The sequence below is a fragment of the Saccopteryx bilineata genome, chromosome 8 (genome assembly GCF_036850765.1).
Source record: "Saccopteryx bilineata isolate mSacBil1 chromosome 8, mSacBil1_pri_phased_curated, whole genome shotgun sequence".
Classification (NCBI taxonomy): domain Eukaryota; kingdom Metazoa; phylum Chordata; class Mammalia; order Chiroptera; family Emballonuridae; genus Saccopteryx; species Saccopteryx bilineata.
In genome coordinates this window covers 35,466,083-35,478,279 of record NC_089497.1, presented here as the reverse complement: position 1 = coordinate 35,478,279, position 12,197 = coordinate 35,466,083, and positions in this window count along the sequence as shown.

The window sequence follows — 12,197 nt, the reverse complement described above, 5'->3', positions numbered from 1 at the left end:
GCTGTCTGTCTGTCCCTATCTGTTCCTTTCTCCATATCTTTTGCTTAAAAAAAGAAAAGATTATGTGAATGGAGTTATACAATTTCAAGTTTTGGGGGATTAATTTTTTTATTCAACATAATTCTCTGGAGGTTCCCCCACGTCATTGTGTGCATCTACCACTTTTATTGCTAGTAGTACTTCATGCTATGTGTGTAACTTGGTTTGTTTAACCATTTACCTGTTGAAGGTCATCTGAGTTGTTTCAAGTTTTGGGCTAATATAAGCAAAACTGATATAAACATTCATGTACAAGTTTTTTTGTGAAAGTAAGCCTTTATTCTTCTGAGATATATGACAATGCAATTACTGGCCATATGGTAGTTGCATGTTAAGTGTTTAAGAAACTGGAAAGCTGTTTTCTAAAATGGCTATTTGCATTCCCACAAGCAAGATATAAAGGATCCAGTCTTTTTATATATTTTTGCCAGTATTTTTGCTACAACATTTTTTTTAGCTATTATGAATGGTATATGTTGATAGTTTATTGTAATTTTAATTATGACTTCTTTTTTTGTATTTCTCCAAAGTGAAAAGGGGGGGAGGCAGTCAGACAGACTCCCGCATGCTCCTGATTAGGATCCACCCGGCATGCCTACCAGGGGGTGATGCTCGGCCCCTCTGGGACGTTGCTCCACTGCAATAGGAGCTCCCGAGCCAACTTTGCTCCAATGGAGCCTTGGCTGAGGGAAAGGAAGAGAGAGATAGAGAGAAAGGAGAGAAGAAAGGGTGGAGAAGCAGATGGTTGCTTCTCCTGTATGCGCTGGCTCAGAATCAAACCAAGAACCTCCACACACTGGGCCAATGCTCTACCGCTGAGCCAACTGGCCAGGGCTTAATTATGTCTTCTTAATTTCTAAATTAATTAATGTTGTTTTATGTGCTTCTTTTCTACCCACATATAAGTTTGATGAAATGTTTTTGTGTCTTTAGTCCATTTTTTAATTGGATTGTTAGTGTTTTTACTTGGTCTTGATATATAATTCCCTTATATACTGCTGAATTCTACTTGCTAATATTTTGTTATGGTATCTATGTTTATATTCATGAAGGATATTGGGATTTCACTTTATTTATTATATTGTCTTTGACTGCTTTTGACATGAGGATGATATTTGCTTCAAAAAACCAATTGGGAAGTACTTCTTTCTTTCTTTTCTTTTTTTTCTGGAAGCAAGTCCTCTCTAATCTTGCTATAAATCAAAACATCCATCTGTGAATTTTTGAATGTTTATCTCTGGGTGAATCAGAATGTGTATGTGTGTGCAGGCATGTATATGTAGTGAGCCTGTTTCTGAACATGACCTTACAGGACTATACTATAAGTAGCTAATAGCTTGAACTACTTTAAAAATATCTCTTGAGGGAAAAAAAAATCTTTTGAGGATAAAGAAATTACATGTGAATTCATACAATATGACTAGAAAGAAAAGTGAAAATTTTATTAGCTTTTAGTAATAGAGAACTATTTTAATTTCTGTATGGAGTTCTTTTTAATCAGGACACTTCACAGGAATATCCAGATTGTCTTGAAATTGTCTATCCAGGCAATAATCCATAAGGGATGTTGTCTGCTTGATTTTGCCTATAATTTGCACTAGAATTTTGACTGTACTAGTCACGTACAGTTCACTTAACCCAGATATTTTTTTTTTGACTTTTTTTTTTAGATTTTATTTATTCATTATAGAGAGGAGAGAGAGAGAGAGAGAGAGAGAGAGAGAGAGAGAGAGAGAGAGAGAGAGAAGGGGGGAGGAGCAGGAAGCATCAACTCCCATATGCGCCCTGACCAGGCAAGCCCAGGGTTTTGAACCGGCAACCTCAGTGTTTCCAGGTTGACGCTTTATCCACTGCACCACCACAGGTCAGGCAACCCAGATATTTTTATGTAAGAACATCTGGATGGATTTTTATCATTTAGAACTTCACGAAGAAAACAATGAAATGATTAATTGATGGCAGGTAGAGGAACACTCTGGAATATGAACAATGAACACTGTGGTTCTCAATACAGTTCCTTAAAAGTTATTATAACAGTAAGTTAATATAAATAAACATATAGTTCTTATAATAATCTCTAATTTCTTTCTAGCTAAGAAATTGATGAAAAATTTTAGACTACTATGAACCTTACTCTGATCTATACAGGATTTCTCGCTTCTGCATTGTTGAGGTTCTGCTTATCTTTTATAATAGTTCATAGTGCAGTGTCCTTTCTTGTTTTGTTCTAAGATTTTTTTTTTTTGCTTTTATTGAATTAGAATTTTTGCTTGTTTTTCTTGGACCTAGTCATATATTTTTAGAAACTTGTTTATATGATTTACTCTTTACTAAATCTTTACCCCATAGAACATACTAAAAATGTTTTTATAGTCTAACATCTTTTTTAAAAATCTTCCAAGAGTATATTCCACAGAACACTATTCTCATGAAATATGGCACACCCATAAAAATAGAAAAATAAAAAAAAATTAATACTAAACTTATCACTGACCTAGCTAGGCATTTCAGGATAAAATAACAAAGAGGTCTTTATTGTCTGAATAAAAAGAATTCTGAGGCTATAATTCCTAGACATTTTTCTGGTGATAAAACTCAAAACATTTATTTTTAAAATATTTTTTTTCTCAAATTTATATGGGATCTGAGGAACAAATTGTGAATTTTCAGAGCTTAAAATTTTTTATATAATTTACATTATTAATTAAGGCCCTGGCCTGTTGGCCCAGTGGTAGAGCGTTGGCCTGGTGTGCAGAGGTCCTGGGTTCGATTCCCGGCCAGGGCACACAGGAGAAGCGCCCATCTGCTTCTCCACCCCTCCCCCTCTCCTTCCTCTCTGTCTCTCTCTTCCCCTCCCACAGCCAAGACTCCATTGGAGCAAAGTTGGCCGGGGTAGGGGGGGGTTAAGGATGGCTCCATGGCCTCTGCTTCAGGCACTAGAATGGCTCTGGTTGCAACAGAGCGACGCCCCAGAGGGGCAGAGCATCGCCCCCTGGTGGGCAGAGCGTCACCCCCTGGTGGGCGTGCCGGGTGGATCCCGGTCGGGCACATGCGGGAGTCTGTCTGACTGTCTCTCCCCGTTTCCAGCTTCAGAAAAATACAAAAAAAAAAAAAAATTAAAATGAGGAAAAGACATTGCTTCACTTGGTCAATTACCAAGGAGTCTACCTCAATGGACTTAACAATTAGGAGGAAGAAGGTTAGAATACTCAAAAAAGGGCTTGTTTGAAGCCAACAAATGCTATTTGTATATTAAAAAAAAGGTTTATTATGAGAATTTCCTTCCATGTCATTGTTTGGCATGAGATAGGTGGCTTTCCAACATAATCTATTTCCATTGAAGCTGAAATGATGATCAAGTTACATTTTCAAGAAATTGAGTCTCCAAACCTAGCAATTCCAAGTAACTAAATACTAAAGAAAGAAAGAAACAAAACACTGAGCAAGGTGATAGAACAAAGCAGACTTGGTAAATTGGTGTATTACTTTATTTTTAATGTTTTCTTTCCTACAGTTCCATTGGATGTTTTCAACTTGCCACAGAGACAAACATATAGGGACATCTGAGAAGTTATGGAGGAAGTTTCCCATTAAATGACAAGTAAGTAAGCTTAAATCTAAAGGCTAAGGAGAAGTTAACTGGGTGAAGAAGTGGCATGGGAAAGGGAAATCCCTACTAGAATCTTGTAGGAGTTGGAGCATTTGCTTTAAGGACCTAAAGTGAGCAGTGTGGCTATAGCACAGAGACTGAGGTGAGGACTTGGTGTGGGATGAAATGAGAGCGGTAAGAACAAGATAATACTGCCTTAAAGGACAAGTTACAATTTTGTTCTCACACTAAGAACAAAGGAAAGGCTTTTGTAAATTTGCAAGGGTGGTGGTGGTGTTGTGTTATAATTATGTTTTGAAAAGATCACTCTAGCAGCAGTATGGAGAGATCATCAGGAGAAAACAAGAAGGCTCATAACTTGCATTGGTGGGGTTAAAGTAGTCTGGTGGCTTGTACTTAGGTGATGACAGTTAAAACAAAAGGAATGATAGCTCCTCGAGATATTGAGTAGTTAAAATTGACAGGATGGCTGGTTGTACCATTTATGAGACAGCGACACTATAAGAGAACAAGTTATTAGTGGAGCTGCTATCATAATCGAGTTTGCCTAAGCAAAGAGCAGAGAGAAGGGAAAGCATCCTATGAATAAGTGTTGGGCAAGTGAATTTGTAAAATTTGTATTTTTTGAGTTTGCTCACTTTTAGTGTTAAAAAATGGCACTGGGCAGTGCCAGGTATGTGATCTGTGAAATTGAAAATTACCTTCCTGCTTGGAAAGGGCCATTGTCTTGCTTACGTTTGCTGGAGAAGAGGTTTTCAAGCCAGAAAGAAAAGGAGAAGAAGGAAACCATGTTTTGCAGAGTGAAAGAGCAGAGAGAATGCAGGGTGCTGAGGGAGAATGCAGAGTTTGTGCAGAGAGAAGGGAGAAGATATGCAGATGGGGAACAACAGGTGAAGGGCTTTTGTGAGCTCCACTGAGACTGGTGAGGCCTTTGATTCTAGGAGAAACTGGAGAAGATTCTCCTGGTTGTGGAACCGGATAATGTGTCAGGGCTTTGTGAACTCTGAATGAAGAGGGAAATGGTTTCCCTGCCTGTTTGCTTGTCGGCCAGTGCGAGACTTTAATAAAAGAATGGCCCATCATTTTTTGGCTCCACTGTTTCTTTACCGTCTGCCCGAATCCAATGAGAACCTGCATGTGAACGGCCATGACGGCAGTGATACTGGCCATACACTAAATGTTAAGGAATGTTCAGATGTAGTGTCTAGACAGTGGAGGATAGTCTAAAGAGGAGCCTCAAGTGAAGTAAGCAAAGTTAGAGGAGAACACTTGGGGAATGTAGTATCTCAAGCTCAGGAGAGAAGTGTGCTCAACCGTGTGCTGCTAGATGGCTCTTTGATTTAATAATACAAAATTATCTGACAATAGCAAGAGGTCTTTCAATACAGGGAAGAGAAAATCCAGATGATAGTGGACTGAGGAGTGAATGGTAAGTGAAGAAACTGAGATATGGGACACAGATTTGTCCTTTATTTTTAACTTGTTTCATGTTATCTCATGTAGTAGTTTTGCAAACTATTGAGGTACTACTAGCTTTATCAGAGTTATTTTTTTTATTTTATTTTATATATTGCAACTAACTTTCCATCTAATTTCTAAAGAGGAAAAAATTATCTTTTAAGTTTTCTATGTCAGTCTGGGCATTTGCTGATGAACCCAGTAGTGCATAACTTTAATTAACATTATCATTTTTCTTAAGTGATTCAATCACAGAAAGTGTTAATACCATTTATATAATGTATTCTAATTTAATTTTATGTCATTAACTGGGAAATGTACCAACCTGTCAATAACTTTTTTGTCTTGTGAAAGAACCAAGATACTTATTGTGTTTGCTGAAAATAACTTGGTTCCTGATGACTCAGAGTCAGAATAATTAAGTATTTACATTAGAAAGGTTTAAAAAGGGTTCTAAAAGGGTCTTTTCTACATTAATGGCCCAAGTGTGGCATATATTCTTGAATATAAGTATTCACATTGTTACAATTGTTCTGAATTGCAATATTACAACAATAATTTTATTTTTTTATTTTCAGAAAATAATACATTTTCTCTGATTAAAATATTATTTTAGAATATAAAAATATTTCAATATTAAAGGGTGGAGAAAGATTAAATATTTTTGCTGGAAATTTATAAAAATTAAAGATAGTACTAAAATAATGTATAATATTTTGAAATAAGATCTTAAGCTTCATACAATTTATTAGTAGAAATTTAAGTTTAGGAGAAACATAAGAGTAAGTAAAACTTTATAAGTAACATTTTTACTTTGAAAAGATATAATAAAAAAGTAAAGAAAATAACTGGTACAAAGACATTTGTTAAGAATTAATATCAATCATCAAAGAAATTATTTTAAACCTAAAAACTAATCCATTTTTTGTTTCTTTATAAGAATGTCTTTTTCTCTAGCGTTGTGCTTTATAACTTTTATCTTGAGAAGCTATTAAGTGGCTAGAAATCCCACCCCATTCCAAATCCTTTTTCTAGTCTGATGAATCCCCCCCCCCTTTCTTTAATGAAAATGGTGGCTGTCACTTTTTCTAAATTAGTTATGAAGTACTCTTATGTGTCATACATTTATTCAACATGTATTGCATATCCCATGTGTCAGTCAGGGTTACAAATTTACTTAAGTGTATTTGAAAGGTTTAGTGTCTAATGAAAAGAAATGGGCACTAAATACCTTAATTCAATTAGGGTCACATGTGCTCTGATAGACAAGTATGAAAGTTATAATAGGGCTTCAGATAAGATGGATCATAATGGATGCTAGACAGGTGATAAGAGGAGCAATTATCCAGGCTTCAGAGAAAGGATGACTCCTGGTGAGTTTTACCGATGACCCCAAGTTCCATAGGTAAGAGGACTGAGGAGAAAAAGGGGATGGGTATTATCAGCATGAAGAATGGTGTAAACGAAGATAGGAAGTTGACAACAGCCTATTTCAGTCCAAGAACTGCCAGTAGTGTGATGTGGCTTGAGGTTGTGATTAGGGTAGCAGTGTCATGGTATACAAGGGCCCAAAGTATGCAGAGAGGGAAGAAGAGCTTTCTCTGACAAATTTATTCTGTATCATGTGAAATGATAAACTTTTAAGTAGTTTTTATTAGGGAAATACCATGATAAGTTTTGGAGTTTAGATATACCAATAATCTGTAGGTCAATATGTAGTGGAAGTATATGAAAGCCAAAGACTAATCAGCAGTCTACTGTAGTGCTGCATGGGGGGGGGGGGGTTAATGTGGTATGGACCAAAAAAAAAAAAAACCATGAGTAAGTATAGAGAGGACAAGTCAGAGATTAATAGAATAAGGTCTTCAGAGTTTGCTAATTGATTGTATATATAGATAGAAAGAGACTTTCAGGTTTCTGAAGTATGGTACATACAGCCTTCTCCAAAGGGAATACAGGGGAAAAAGCAATTCATTTTAGGAAGATGGGGAGGGATTGCACTAATACTTTCATTTTTGTATTTGTTGAATTTAAGCTAGATATCAAGTACTCAGTTGCATATTTAACTTTGGTATTCAACCATCTGGTCTAGATAGAGAAATAGATTGAAGAATGGATACATTGAGTGCTTGCGGTGTGCCAAGTATTATTTTAAAGTATATTAATTCATTTACTTCTCATGAGAATCACATGAAATCATATTATTTTCATCTTCATTTTATAGATGAAGAAACAGAGGTATACACTGTTAAGCAACTGGCTCAGCACCATTCAGTTAATAAGGGGCAGAAGCAGGATTTGAATTTAGATAGTCTAATTCTAGAGCCCAGGTCCTTAACCATCTTCTGGTTACTGCTTCTCCAATATCTGAATCTTTAATACATGGAAAGAAGCATTCTGGGAATTAATCATTTGTGGCAACATAAAATATTTTATAATTTCAATTATATCATTTAAAATGATTATCTTGTTTATTATAATAATGTATCTTAAAGAGATATTTAATCTTAAAGGAAAATTAAGGTTAAATTTCTTAAATTCAGTATTTCTATTTAAAAAATCATTCTTATAGACATGGTGATTAACCAGAGGAATATTTGATTTATATAATTTTCTTCTCCTTCATCCAATCAATCATCTTACATCAGGCTTCTAACTATGCATTTTCTCACTGTTATCTAAATTCATAACCTTATTATTGCTTGCCTGACCTATTCTGATAGTCTCTCAATTGTCTTTTTACTTTCAGTATTTCTTGCTTCAAATTTATCACACATACAATGGTCTATAGTACAACTCAAAAAGCCACCAGTTCCACAAAGATTCTGATGATGTTATTAATAGATTATAAAAGCTTCAGAAGGAAAGACTGTTTTTATGTCTTTATGTCCAATTCCTATTACTATTATTGGAAAATAGTAAAATCAATAAGATTTTATTGAACAGGTCAGTAGGTAGATGTTCTCTCTCTCACATTGGTGATACTTTCTAGTGTTACATATTACATTTTTAAGTTCTGTGAGAAAATATGCTATTACTCAACTTTCAGTTAATGGCAATTACTTAACATAGTGTACTTTCTATACCAGGGTCCAATGTATAATTGATGAGTGAATGAATTATTAAGTCAATCAATTATTAAACAACCATGGATAAAATGGAATGCTAGTAAGAAGAAAAATATAAATTCTCATCAACTAGCAAATAATGGCTATTTAAAATTCAGTAAAAATTATATGTGGATTCCTTAGAAAACATCTATAAAATACATTTGTCTACATTTGTTATACAACAATACTGAAATAAATGAGTCAACAATTCTGTTCTCATTTTATGGTCATAGTCACATTTTAAAATTAATTATATTTTAAAACATGCCTTTTCCAAGCATATCATATCTGTTTAACTTTAGAAGTAAAAGTAAAAAAAAAAAAACAATAACATAATAAAATTCTAAAGCTTGTGTTCTTCTAAGTCAGTTCTCATATCAGAGCTGATATTTAATAAACATTTTATTAGTGTTTTATGGTAGATTTTTTTTCCTTGACAGTATATAGAGATGACATTTGGCTGTTTAAAGAACTATTGTAGATATAGATATAATTTATACAAATTGGATAAGTATTTAAAAGTCATTAGAGTTAAAATATGGAAATCTGTTTGGCAATAATATATACAATTAAGTATATTTAAAATTGGCTGAGTGCTGCTTCTTGAGTCAGTGACAATATAGAAGCCAAAGCACTATTCTCCTAAGTATTATTTGGGTTCATATGTTAGTTAATGGCATATGTGAGTTAGTAGAAGATGTAAATTGAATATGACATGCAGACAATGGGACTCAGGAGATGTGCAGGAGGAAGAATTCTCCTTTAACATTTTAGAGTTTCCAGCTGGGCCTACCAATTAAACTGACATAAAATAGATTAGTAGAAAAAAATTGACAAAGTTTATTAAATTTTTACAAGTACATTGGAGCCTTCTCATGAGATTGAAGACCCAAAGAAATATCCAGAGCAAAAAGCTTTTATGTTTTTTAGACATAGAAACATTAAGTTTGTAAAGAATTTATAAGACAAATGGTTTGGGTTAGGGGTAGTAAATTGTGGAGAAGTGACTAGGAAGATGGAGTTAGTTTAACAAGGTTGATTTGTACAAATTTCTTAGCTTAGACTCCCTGTCTCTGGTGATAAGATACTTCCTTCCTCTAGGGCCAGTGTAGGCACATTTTACATGGGAATTTATGCTTTTAGGAAGAAAAAGGAGGGCCATAGCTATCTTCTTGCACCCGTTGTTTCTCAAGTGCCTTTAACTCAAAATAATCTCTATCCCTAGATGGCATCTTATGGGATAAAATAATATGAACTTCTTTAAAAAAAAAAAGAGAAAGAAGAGCCTGACCAGGAGGTGGTGCAGTGGATAGAGCATCAGACTGGTATGCGGAGGACCCAGGTTCGAGATCCCGAGGTCGCCAGTTTGAGTGCGGGCTCATCTGGTTTGAGTAAAGCTCACCAGCTTGGACCCAAGGTTGCTGGCTTGAGCAAGGGGTTTGAAAGTCAAGGCACATATGAAAAAGCAATCAATGAACAACTAAAGTGCCACAACGAAAAACTGATAATTAATGCTTCTCATCTCTCTATGTTCCTGTCTGTTTGTCCCTATGTATCCCTCTCTCTGACTCTCGTTCTGTCTCTGTAAAAAAAAATAAAAATTAAAAAATTAAAAAAATAATGTACTCTTTAAAAAATACATTATGGGATTGGAGTGACTGAGTAAATGCATGAATAAACTTAAAAAAAAGAGAGAAAGAAGGTTTACCAATGATACATTAAATGACCACAATAAGATCTCAAAAAATCTTAAAGGATTTCAATGAGTGGCTAAATTTAATAATGGAAATTAATAAGAAACAATATGTTGTAAAGTACCCAATTCACAATTCTGTGGGTTTTCGTAGAGACACCAAGTCCAGATAAAATTTAAAAAGTTTTATTAAAGGAGGAAATTTATTAAATATGCTGGCCACATATATCTTACACGGGGCAGCAGTCCCAAACCATGTGGCTCAATATTCTAGGGGCTGGTTATATGCCCTTAATTATACATGGGTGGTGAAAAAAACCTGACATCATGGCATAAGCTTATAACTTTTGTTTTCACCTATACAAGTTTGGGAAAAGGATGAAGGGGGATGGAACACAATTTATTAGCATGTTTATAACATTTGTCTACTCTACAGGGTTCATAAAAAGACGTTTATACACATTAAAACTTACAAGGTAACACAATAGTAAAAATGTCACTATACATATTAAAAGATATTCCTATACTTTTTAGTGTACACCTGCCATTCCTTTGTTCAGAGATATATACAGTCACTACACATTTTCAGGAGGCGGGGTAGTTTCCATGGGGACAAATGCCTGTAAATGGCCCATCAATATAAGAAAAGGTTTAATTTAATCTTTTCTCTTCCTGCACCTGGCTAGCTATTTACTCACTTCCTTATAGGTGTAGGGGGAGGTCAGAGAATCCAACTCTCTTTCCCCTGTGCATTTACAATACAATGCTATTGGCCATCCTGGTTTTGATGCTAATCACATAAGCATAGAAATCACACTTACAAAATCTTTCTGCATGCCTAGCTCAAATTAATAAAATTTTCTTTAAGCTTCCTAAAATATTAATATTAATTCTGTAACTTTTGATACCTTACAACAAATATACCTTGTATCTACAAATATTTACTTTTAAGGATACTATAATTTATAGTATCACATTATTGCCTAAACCCGTGATGGCCAACCTTTTTATAAAAACCACCCACTTTTGCAGTGCTGATCAATCTGATCCCTCCTGCACACTAGTGGGCATTCAAGCTTTCATGGTGGGCCAATCTTGGCGCCGTTTGGTTCATAGCCAAGAAAAAGAAAAAATCTAGTCTTGTGTTTATCAAAACATGGCATGAGCCAATTTTGGAAAAAATAAATTGTCTGCTAAGAAAATGTTTAAATACATATGTGCCTGGCAGAATTATAAGATGACCCTCAGTGTATCCAGTTCCTCCAAGATAATTCTGGGCACACCAGATATTTATCAAGTGCTAATTAAGAAGCTGTTATGAAGGCATTTTGCAGCTATAATTAAAGACTCAAATCAGTTGATTTGATGAAAGGAAAAATATCTTGGGTGAGCCTGACCTAATAAGGTAAGCTCTTAAAAAAGACTGGGCATTCCCAGAAGGGAGAGATTCAGTTACTATGAATATATGATTTCATTGCTGACATATAGTTGGGTATGATCATGTGGCAAGGAATGCAGATTGATGGGCTCTAGGAACCAAAGTATACCCTGCTTCCACACAGCAAGGAAATGGGGACTCAGTTCTCCAACTGCAAGGGAATGAATTCTGCCAATAAGAAGAATGAACTTGGAAGCAGATTACTTCCCAAGACTCCAAATTTGGTTTTGGATTGGCTGATAACATGATTGTAGTCTTGTGATTCCCTGAGCTGAGAATCTATTGCATCCTGCCTGCCAGATTACTGACCCACAGAGCTGTGAGTGAGGATATGGAAAAAAGGAAATGCTGTGTGCTGTTGATGAGACATAAAATGGTGCAGCCACTATGGAAAACAGTATGGAGTTCCTCAAAAAATTAAAACAACTATCATATAATCTAGCAATTCCACTTCTGAATATACAGTCAAAGGAAATAAAATCATCTCAAAGATGTTTCTGCAGTCCTATATGTATTACAATATTATTTATAATAGCCAAGATGTGGCAACAAAGAGCCCATCTACAGATGAATGCAGAAGGAAAATGTGATGTACACACACATACACACACACTGAAATATTATTCAGCTTTAAAGAGAATGAAATCCTGTGATTTGCAACAACATGGATAAAACTTAAAGTCACTGTGCTAAGTGAAATAAGTCAGACAGAGGAAGACAAGTAACTGTACGATCTCACTTATATATGGAATCTAAAAAAAAAAAAAAAACTCATAGTAAAAAAGGAGATCAGTAATTGTCAGGGGTAAGGATGGTGGGTGGTGACAGAGGGTAATGGGAGAAGATGAT